Here is an 11,842-nt window from a genome sequence, read left to right as displayed (position 1 = left end):
TGCCCATCGGACAAGGCCAGCTCAGCTGTTGAAGAAAATGACAGGGAGCACAGTGGTGCGCTTGGTTGTCTGAGTGCAAATAGATGTGAGCGCTTGAACTAATAGTATCGAAGGTTTTCAAAATGTGTCAAAGTGTTAAGATCTACAAGCTCACATACTGCCACTGTGTCTTGTTATGTGTGCTTAAGACATGGCTGTTGGGTACCGCAAAGAGGCCATTGTTACGCCCACGTGGAGGGGACTAGTCGTCGTCTGACCGGCAGGGGACTGGTATGTGGATGAGTGCTTTCCTCTATGGCCAGCATGTACAATTCATACTTACCTGGCAGGGGAGACACCATGATCACGAAGGTCGGTTCACCCTCGGCGAGGCTCAGCCATTGCACGCCGTGCTTTGCTGACCCGGGCGAATTCCCCAAATGTGGGAATCTCGACTGCACAATTTCTGGTAGTGGGGGACTGCGTTCGCGCTCTCCCCTGATTAAGTGTTGAAAACATGCGTATAGTGCTGGAGAGGAGCCCTACGGGCTGCTGCTTACGACCATACCACCCTGGAAACGACCGATCTTGGAATATAGGCAGGGCAAGCGCATAGGCCGCGCCCACATCATCAAACCACAGCCCCAATTGCCTGGCTCTCCACTCGGACCCAGGAAGCCTCGGGCCCCCACCGGGGTGCCAGGCCCGACAGCCAGCTAAACCCACGACCCGGCTCTCCATCCGAACCCGGGTACCTTTTGCCCGGCTCTCCACTCGGACCCAGGAAAGCCCTGGGCCCCCACCGGGGTGCCAGGCCCGAAGCCAGCTAAACCCACGACCCGGCTCTCCATCCGAACCCAGGCACCCACTCTTAAGCACCCCTCCCCCGGAACCTTCACAATGTAATACCAGGTGCTGTAAGCTTTTCATTAGCGCATTGGCTGCTGCCATCTGCTGTACATGGGCCGTACCGGCCACAGCTGCCTTTGCTTACGGCCATACCACCCTGAACACGCCCGATCTCGTCCGATCTCGGAAGCTAAGCAGGGTCGGGCCTGGTTAGTACTTGGATGGGAGACCGCCTGGGAATACCAGGTGCTGTAAGCTTTTTCATGTCGGCATACTGAATGAGCAACGGTCATTCATGAATGGCGATGCAAAGCACTGGATCATTGTGCACCACTAACTTTTTGCACCCCAAAGCGCATAGGCCACGCCTTCATCATTAAACCACCCCCCCAATCCGACAGGCCCCGCTTTCGACCCGGACACCCGCTCTTAGCCACCCACCCAAGACGCCCTAAACCCAGCCGCGGGAGCACAGAGCCACCTCGGACTGTGAAATAACGCACGTGCTGCGTCGCGGGGCTGCCCACGCCAAGTGTGTGCGTGCACGCGCGCCGTCAAATGCTTGACCGGCGCGGCTAGAGGCTTCGCTGGCCGCCGTGGCAAGCGGGTAGAATTACTCGGGTCTCTCTTCATGACGAATAAGCCTTTCGCCTTTTACTAAAGACTTCCGTGGTGAGGGACGTTGATGAGTTATGGCTATTTTTGGAAGGCCTTGCCCATCGGACAAGGCCAGCTCAGCTGTTGAAGAAAATGACAGGGAGCACAGTGGTGCGCTTGGTTGTCTGAGTGCAAATAGGTGTGAGCGCTTGAACTAATAGTATCGAAGGTTTTCAAAATGTGTCAAAGTGTTAAGATCTACAAGCTCACATACTGCCACTGTGTCTTGTTATGTGTGCTTAAGACATGGCTGTTGGGTACCGCAAAGAGGCCATTGTTACGCCCACGTGGAGGGGACTAGTCGTCGTCTGACCGGCAGGTGACTGGTATGTGGATGAGTGCTTTCCTCTATGGCCAGCATGTACAATTCATACTTACCTGGCAGGGGAGACACCATGATCACGAAGGTCGGTTCACCCTCGGCGAGGCTCAGCCATTGCACGCCGTGCTTTGCTGACCCGGGCGAATTCCCCAAATGTGGGAATCTCGACTGCACAATTTCTGGTAGTGGGGGACTGCGTTCGCGCTCTCCCCTGATTAAGTGTTGAAAACATGCGTATAGTGCTGGAGAGGAGCCCTACGGGCTGCTGCTTACGACCATACCACCCTGGAAACGACCGATCTTGGAATATAGGCAGGGCAAGCGCATAGGCCGCGCCCACATCATCAAACCACAGCCCCAATTGCCCGGCTCTCCACTCGGACCCAGGAAGCCTCGGGCCCCCACCGGGGTGCCAGGCCCGACAGCCAGCTAAACCAACGACCCGGCTCTCCATCCGAACCCGGGTACCTTTTGCCCGGCTCTCCACTCGGACCCAGGAAAGCCCTGGGCCCCCACCGGGGTGCCAGGCCCGAAGCCAGCTAAACCCACGACCCGGCTCTCCATCCGAACCCGGGCACCCACTCTTAAGCACCCCTCCCCCGGAACCTTCACAATGTAATACCAGGTGCTGTAAGCTTTTCATTAGCGCATTGGCTGCTGCCATCTGCTGTACATGGGCCGTACCGGCCACAGCTGCCTTTGCTTACGGCCATACCACCCTGAACACGCCCGATCTCGTCCGATCTCGGAAGCTAAGCAGGGTCGGGCCTGGTTAGTACTTGGATGGGAGACCGCCTGGGAATACCAGGTGCTGTAAGCTTTTTCATGTCGGCATACTGAATGAGCAACGGTCATTCATGAATGGCGATGCAAAGCACTGGATCATTGTGCACCACTAACTTTTTGCACCCCAAAGCGCATAGGCCACGCCTTCATCATTAAACCACCCCCCCAATCCGACAGGCCCCGCTTTCGACCCGGACACCCGCTCTTAGCCACCCACCCAAGACGCCCTAAACCCAGCCGCGGGAGCACAGAGCCACCTCGGACTGTGAAATAACGCACGTGCTGCGTCGCGGGGCTGCCCACGCCAAGTGTGTGCGTGCACGCGCGCCGTCAAGCGCTTGACCGGCGCGGCTAGAGGCTTCGCTGGCCGCCGTGGCAAGCGGGTAGAATTACTCGGGTCTCTCTTCATGACGAATAAGCCTTTCGCCTTTTACTAAAGACTTCCGTGGAGAGGGACGTTGATGAGTTATGGCTATTTTTGGAAGGCCTTGCCCATCGGACAAGGCCAGCTCAGCTGTTGAAGAAAATGACAGGGAGCACAGTGGTGCGCTTGGTTGTCTGAGTGCAAATAGGTGTGAGCGCTTGAACTAATAGTATCGAAGGTTTTCAAAATGTGTCAAAGTGTTAAGATCTACAAGCTCACATACTGCCACTGTGTCTTGTTATGTGTGCTTAAGACATGGCTGTTGGGTACCGCAAAGAGGCCATTGTTACGCCCACGTGGAGGGGACTAGTCGTCGTCTGACCGGCAGGGGACTGGTATGTGGATGAGTGCTTTCCTCTATGGCCAGCATGTACAATCCATACTTACCTGGCAGGGGAGACACCATGATCACGAAGGTCGGTTCACCCTCGGCGAGGCTCAGCCATTGCACGCCGTGCTTTGCTGACCCGGGCGAATTCCCCAAATGTGGGAATCTCGACTGCACAATTTCTGGTAGTGGGGGACTGCGTTCGCGCTCTCCCCTGATTAAGTGTTGAAAACATGCGTATAGTGCTGGAGAGGAGCCCTACCGGCTGCTGCTTACGACCATACCACCCTGGAAACGACCGATCTTGGAATATAGGCAGGGCAAGCGCATAGGCCGCGCCCACATCATCAAACCACAGCCCCAATTGCCCGGCTCTCCACTCGGACCCAGGAAGCCTCGGGCCCCCACCGGGGTGCCAGGCCCGACAGCCAGCTAAACCCACGACCCGGCTCTCCATCCGAACCCGGGTACCTTTTGCCCGGCTCTCCACTCGGACCCAGGAAAGCCCTGGGCCCCCACCGGGGTGCCAGGCCCGAAGCCAGCTAAACCCACGACCCGGCTCTCCATCCGAACCCGGGCACCCACTCTTAAGCACCCCTCCCCCGGAACCTTCACAATGTAATACCAGGTGCTGTAAGCTTTTCATTAGCGCATTGGCTGCTGCCATCTGCTGTACATGGGCCGTACCGGCCACAGCTGCCTTTGCTTACGGCCATACCACCCTGAACACGCCCGATCTCGTCCGATCTCGGAAGCTAAGCAGGGTCGGGCCTGGTTAGTACTTGGATGGGAGACCACCTGGGAATACCAGGTGCTGTAAGCTTTTTCATGTCGGCATACTGAATGAGCAACGGTCATTCATGAATGGCGATGCAAAGCACTGGATCATTGTGCACCACTAACTTTTTGCACCCCAAAGCGCATAGGCCACGCCTTCATCATTAAACCACCCCCCCAATCCGACAGGCCCCGCTTTCGACCCGGACACCCGCTCTTAGCCACCCACCCAAGACGCCCTAAACCCAGCCGCGGGAGCACAGAGCCACCTCGGACTGTGAAATAACGCACGTGCTGCGTCGCGGGGCTGCCCACGCCAAGTGTGTGCGTGCACGCGCGCCGTCAAGCGCTTGACCGGCGCGGCTAGAGGCTTCGCTGGCCGCCGTGGCAAGCGGGTAGAATTACTCGGGTCTCTCTTCATGACGAATAAGCCTTTCGCCTTTTACTAAAGACTTCCGTGGAGAGGGACGTTGATGAGTTATGGCTATTTTTGGAAGGCCTTGCCCATCGGACAAGGCCAGCTCAGCTGTTGAAGAAAATGACAGGGAGCACAGTGGTGCGCTTGGTTGTCTGAGTGCAAATAGGTGTGAGCGCTTGAACTAATAGTATCGAAGGTTTTCAAAATGTGTCAAAGTGTTAAGATCTACAAGCTCACATACTGCCACTGTGTCTTGTTATGTGTGCTTAAGACATGGCTGTTGGGTACCGCAAAGAGGCCATTGTTACGCCCACGTGGAGGGGACTAGTCGTCGTCTGACCGGCAGGGGACTGGTATGTGGATGAGTGCTTTCCTCTATGGCCAGCATGTACAATCCATACTTACCTGGCAGGGGAGACACCATGATCACGAAGGTCGGTTCACCCTCGGCGAGGCTCAGCCATTGCACGCCGTGCTTTGCTGACCCGGGCGAATTCCCCAAATGTGGGAATCTCGACTGCACAATTTCTGGTAGTGGGGGACTGCGTTCGCGCTCTCCCCTGATTAAGTGTTGAAAACATGCGTATAGTGCTGGAGAGGAGCCCTACCGGCTGCTGCTTACGACCATACCACCCTGGAAACGACCGATCTTGGAATATAGGCAGGGCAAGCGCATAGGCCGCGCCCACATCATCAAACCACAGCCCCAATTGCCCGGCTCTCCACTCGGACCCAGGAAGCCTCGGGCCCCCACCGGGGTGCCAGGCCCGACAGCCAGCTAAACCCACGACCCGGCTCTCCATCCGAACCCGGGTACCTTTTGCCCGGCTCTCCACTCGGACCCAGGAAAGCCCTGGGCCCCCACCGGGGTGCCAGGCCCGAAGCCAGCTAAACCCACGACCCGGCTCTCCATCCGAACCCGGGCACCCACTCTTAAGCACCCCTCCCCCGGAACCTTCACAATGTAATACCAGGTGCTGTAAGCTTTTCATTAGCGCATTGGCTGCTGCCATCTGCTGTACATGGGCCGTACCGGCCACAGCTGCCTTTGCTTACGGCCATACCACCCTGAACACGCCCGATCTCGTCCGATCTCGGAAGCTAAGCAGGGTCGGGCCTGGTTAGTACTTGGATGGGAGACCGCCGGGGAATACCAGGTGCTGTAAGCTTTTTCATGTCGGCATACTGAATGAGCAACGGTCATTCATGAATGGCGATGCAAAGCACTGGATCATTGTGCACCACTAACTTTTTGCACCCCAAAGCGCATAGGCCACGCCTTCATCATTAAACCACCCCCCCAATCCGACAGGCCCCGCTTTCGACCCGGACACCCGCTCTTAGCCACCCACCCAAGACGCCCTAAACCCAGCCGCGGGAGCACAGAGCCACCTCGGACTGTGAAATAACGCACGTGCTGCGTCGCGGGGCTGCCCACGCCAAGTGTGTGCGTGCACGCGCGCCGTCAAGCGCTTGACCGGCGCGGCTAGAGGCTTCGCTGGCCGCCGTGGCAAGCGGGTAGAATTACTCGGGTCTCTCTTCATGACGAATAAGCCTTTCGCCTTTTACTAAAGACTTCCGTGGAGAGGGACGTTGATGAGTTATGGCTATTTTTGGAAGGCCTTGCCCATCGGACAAGGCCAGCTCAGCTGTTGAAGAAAATGACAGGGAGCACAGTGGTGCGCTTGGTTGTCTGAGTGCAAATAGGTGTGAGCGCTTGAACTAATAGTATCGAAGGTTTTCAAAATGTGTCAAAGTGTTAAGATCTACAAGCTCACATACTGCCACTGTGTCTTGTTATGTGTGCTTAAGACATGGCTGTTGGGTACCGCAAAGAGGCCATTGTTACGCCCACGTGGAGGGGACTAGTCGTCGTCTGACCGGCAGGGGACTGGTATGTGGATGAGTGCTTTCCTCTATGGCCAGCATGTACAATCCATACTTACCTGGCAGGGGAGACACCATGATCACGAAGGTCGGTTCACCCTCGGCGAGGCTCAGCCATTGCACGCCGTGCTTTGCTGACCCGGGCGAATTCCCCAAATGTGGGAATCTCGACTGCACAATTTCTGGTAGTGGGGGACTGCGTTCGCGCTCTCCCCTGATTAAGTGTTGAAAACATGCGTATAGTGCTGGAGAGGAGCCCTACCGGCTGCTGCTTACGACCATACCACCCTGGAAACGACCGATCTTGGAATATAGGCAGGGCAAGCGCATAGGCCGCGCCCACATCATCAAACCACAGCCCCAATTGCCCGGCTCTCCACTCGGACCCAGGAAGCCTCGACAGCCAGCTAAACCCACGACCCGGCTCTCCATCCGAACCCGGGTACCTTTTGCCCGGCTCTCCACTCGGACCCAGGAAGCCCTGGGCCCCCACCGGGGTGCCAGGCCCGAAGCCAGCTAAACCCACGACCCGGCTCTCCATCCGAACCCGGGCACCCACTCTTAAGCACCCCTCCCCCGGAACCTTCACAATGTAATACCAGGTGCTGTAAGCTTTTCATTAGCGCATTGGCTGCTGCCATCTGCTGTACATGGGCCGTACCGGCCACAGCTGCCTTTGCTTACGGCCATACCACCCTGAACACGCCCGATCTCGTCCGATCTCGGAAGCTAAGCAGGGTCGGGCCTGGTTAGTACTTGGACGGGAGACCGCCTGGGAATACCAGGTGCTGTAAGCTTTTTCATGTCGGCATACTGAATGAGCAACGGTCATTCATGAATGGCGATGCAAAACACTGGATCATTGTGCACCACTAACTTTTTGCACCCCAAATCGCATAGGCCACACCTTCATCATTAAACCACCCCCCCAATCCGACAGGCCCCGCTTTCGACCCGGACACCCGCTCTTAGCCACCCACCCAAGACGCCCTAAACCCAGCCGCGGGAGCACAGAGCCACCTCGGACTGTGAAATAACGCACGTGCTGCGTCGCGGGGCTGCCCACGCCAAGTGTGTGCGTGCACGCGCGCCGTCAAGTGCTTGACCGGCGCGGCTAGAGGCTTCGCTGGCCGCCGTGGCAAGCGGGTAGAATTACTCGGGTCTCTCTTCATGACGAATAAGCCTTTCGCCTTTTACTAAAGACTTCCGTGGAGAGGGACGTTGATGAGTTATGGCTATTTTTGGAAGGCCTTGCCCATCGGACAAGGCCAGCTCAGCTGTTGAAGAAAATGACAGGGAGCACAGTGGTGCGCTTGGTTGTCTGAGTGCAAATAGGTGTGAGCGCTTGAACTAATAGTGTCGAAGGTTTTCAAAATGTGTCAAAGTGTTAAGATCTACAAGCTCACATACTGCCACTGTGTCTTGTTATGTGTGCTTAAGACATGGCTGTTGGGTACCGCAAAGAGGCCATTGTTACGCCCACGTGGAGGGGACTAGTCGTCGTCTGACCGGCAGGGGACTGGTATGTGGATGAGTGCTTTCCTCTATGGCCAGCATGTACAATTCATACTTACCTGGCAGGGGAGACACCATGATCACGAAGGTCGGTTCACCCTCGGCGAGGCTCAGCCATTGCACGCCGTGCTTTGCTGACCCGGGCGAATTCCCCAAATGTGGGAATCTCGACTGCACAATTTCTGGTAGTGGGGGACTGCGTTCGCGCTCTCCCCTGATTAAGTGTTGAAAACATGCGTATAGTGCTGGAGAGGAGCCCTACGGGCTGCTGCTAACGACCATACCACCCTGGAAACGACCGATCTTGGAATATAGGCAGGGCAAGCGCATAGGCCGCGCCCACATCATCAAACCACAGCCCCAATTGCCCGGCTCTCCACTCGGACCCAGGAAGCCTCGGGCCCCCACCGGGGTGCCAGGCCCGACAGCCAGCTAAACCCACGACCCGGCTCTCCATCCGAACCCGGGTACCTTTTGCCCGGCTCTCCACTCGGACCCAGGAAGCCCTGGGCCCCCACCGGGGTGCCAGGCCCGAAGCCAGCTAAACCCACGACCCGGCTCTCCATCCGAACCCGGGCACCCACTCTCAAGCACCCCTCCCCCGGAACCTTCACAATGTAATACCAGGTGCTGTAAGCTTTTCATTAGCGCATTGGCTGCTGCCATCTGCTGTACATGGGCCGTACCGGCCACAGCTGCCTTTGCTTACGGCCATACCACCCTGAACACGCCCGATCTCGTCCGATCTCGGAAGCTAAGCAGGGTCGGGCCTTGTTAGTACTTGGAAGGGAGACCGCCTGGGAATACCAGGTGCTGTAAGCTTTTTCATGTCGGCATACTGAATGAGCAACGGTCATTCATGAATGGCGATGCAAAACACTGGATCATTGTGCACCACTAACTTTTTGCACCCCAAATCGCATAGGCCACACCTTCATCATTAAACCACCCCCCCAATCCGACAGGCCCCGCTTTCGACCCGGACACCCGCTCTTAGCCACCCACCCAAGACGCCCTAAACCCAGCCGCGGGAGCACAGAGCCACCTCGGACTGTGAAATAACGCACGTGCTGCGTCGCGGGGCTGCCCACGCCAAGTGTGTGCGTGCACGCGCGCCGTCAAGCGCTTGACCGGCGCGGCTAGAGGCTTCGCTGGCCGCCGTGGCAAGCGGGTAGAATTACTCGGGTCTCTCTTCATGACGAATAAGCCTTTCGCCTTTTACTAAAGACTTCCGTGGAGAGGGACGTTGATGAGTTATGGCTATTTTTGGAAGGCCTTGCCCATCGGACAAGGCCAGCTCAGCTGTTGAAGAAAATGACAGGGAGCACAGTGGTGCGCTTGGTTGTCTGAGTGCAAATAGGTGTGAGCGCTTGAACTAATAGTGTCGAAGGTTTTCAAAATGTGTCAAAGTGTTAAGATCTACAAGCTCACATACTGCCACTGTGTCTTGTTATGTGTGCTTAAGACATGGCTGTTGGGTACCGCAAAGAGGCCATTGTTACGCCCAGGTGGAGGGGACTAGTCGTCGTCTGACCGGCACGGTACTGGTATGTGGATGAGTGCTTTCCTCTATGGCCAGCATGTACAATTCATACTTACCTGGCAGGGGAGACACCATGATCACGAAGGTCGGTTCACCCTCGGCGAGGCTCAGCCATTGCACGCCGTGCTTTGCTGACCCGGGCGAATTCCCCAAATGTGGGAATCTCGACTGCACAATTTCTGGTAGTGGGGGACTGCGTTCGCGCTCTCCCCTGATTAAGTGTTGAAAACATGCGTATAGTGCTGGAGAGGAGCCCTACGGGCTGCTGCTTACGACCATACCACCCTGGAAACGACCGATCTTGGAACATAGGCAGGGCAAGCGCATAGGCCGCGCCCACATCATCAAACCACAGCCCCAATTGCCCGGCTCTCCACTCGGACCCAGGAAGCCTCGGGCCCCCACCGGGGTGCCAGGCCCGACAGCCAGCTAAACCCACGACCCGGCTCTCCATCCGAACCCGGGTACCTTTTGCCCGGCTCTCCACTCGGACCCAGGAAGCCCTGGGCCCCCACCGGGGTGCCAGGCCCGAAGCCAGCTAAACCCACGACCCGGCTCTCCATCCGAACCCGGGCACCCACTCTTAAGCACCCCTCCCCCGGAACCTTCACAATGTAATACCAGGTGCTGTAAGCTTTTCATTAGCGCATTGGCTGCTGCCATCAGCTGTACATGGGCCGTACCGGCCACAGCTGCCTTTGCTTACGGCCATACCACCCTGAACACGCCCGATCTCGGAAGCTAAGCAGGGTCGGGCCTGGTTAGTACTTGGATGGGAGACCGCCTGGGAATACCAGGTGCTGTAAGCTTTTTCATGTCGGCATACTGAATGAGCAACGGTCATTCATGAATGGCGATGCAAAACACTGGATCATTGTGCACCACTAACTTTTTGCACCCCAAATCGCATAGGCCACGCCTTCATCATTAAACCACCCCCCCAATCCGACAGGCCCCGCTTTCGACCCGGACACCCGCTCTTAGCCACCCACCCAAGACGCCCTAAACCCAGCCGCGGGAGCACAGAGCCACCTCTGACTGTGAAATAACGCACGTGCTGCGTCGCGGGGCTGCCCACGCCAAGTGTGTGCGTGCACGCGCGCCGTCAAGCGCTTGACCGGCGTGGCTAGAGGCTTCGCTGGCCGCCGTGGCAAGCGGGTAGAATTACTCGGGTCTCTCCTCATGACGAATAAGCCTTTCGCCTTTTACTAATGACTTCCGTGGAGAGGGACGTTGATGAGTTATGGCTATTTTTGGAAGGCCTTGCCCATCGGACAAGGCCAGCTCAGCTGTTGAAGAAAATGACAGGGAGCACAGTGGTGCGCTTGGTTGTCTGAGTGCAAATAGGTGTGAGCGCTTGAACTAATAGTGTCGAAGGTTTTCAAAATGTGTCAAAGTGTTAAGATCTACAAGCTCACATACTGCCACTGTGTCTTGTTATGTGTGCTTAAGACATGGCTGTTGGGTACCGCAAAGAGGCCATTGTTACGCCCACGTGGAGGGGACTAGTCGTCGTCTGACCGGCAGGGGACTGGTATGTGGATGAGTGCTTTCCTCTATGGCCAGCATGTACAATACATACCTGGCAGGGAGACACCATGATCACGAAGGTCGGTTCACCCTCGGCGAGGCTCAGCCATTGCACGCCGTGCTTTGCTGACCCGGGCGAATTCCCCAAATGTGGGAATCTCGACTGCACAATTTCTGGTAGTGGGGGACTGCGTTCGCGCTCTCCCCTGATTAAGTGTTGAAAACATGCGTATAGTGCTGGAGAGGAGCCCTACGGGCTGCTGCTTACGACCATACCACCCTGGAAACGACCGATCTTGGAATATAGGCAGGGCAAGCGCATAGGCCGCGCCCACATCATCAAACCACAGCCCCAATTGCCCGGCTCTCCACTCGGACCCAGGAAGCCTCGGGCCCCCACCGGGGTGCCAGGCCCGACAGCCAGCTAAACCCACGACCCGGCTCTCCATCCGAACCCGGGTACCTTTTGCCCGGCTCTCCACTCGGACCCAGGAAGCCCTGGGCCCCCACCGGGGTGCCAGGCCCGAAGCCAGCTAAACCCACGACCCGGCTCTCCATCCGAACCCGGGCACCCACTCTTAAGCACCCCTCCCCCGGAACCTTCACAATGTAATACCAGGTGCTGTAAGCTTTTCATTAGCGCATTGGCTGCTGCCATCTGCTGTACATGGGCCGTACCGGCCACAGCTGCCTTTTCTTACGGCCATACCAACCTGAACACGCCCGATCTCGTCCGATCTCGGAAGCTAAGCAGGGTCGGGCCTGGTTAGTACTTGGATGGGAGACCGCCTGGGAATACCAGGTGCTGTAAGCTTTTTCATGTCGGC

Source organism: Protomyctophum bolini (genome assembly GCF_963924005.1).
Source record: "Protomyctophum bolini genome assembly, chromosome: 16".
NCBI classification, from domain to species: Eukaryota; Metazoa; Chordata; class Actinopteri; order Myctophiformes; family Myctophidae; genus Protomyctophum; species Protomyctophum bolini.
This window is presented reverse-complemented; position numbering follows the sequence as displayed.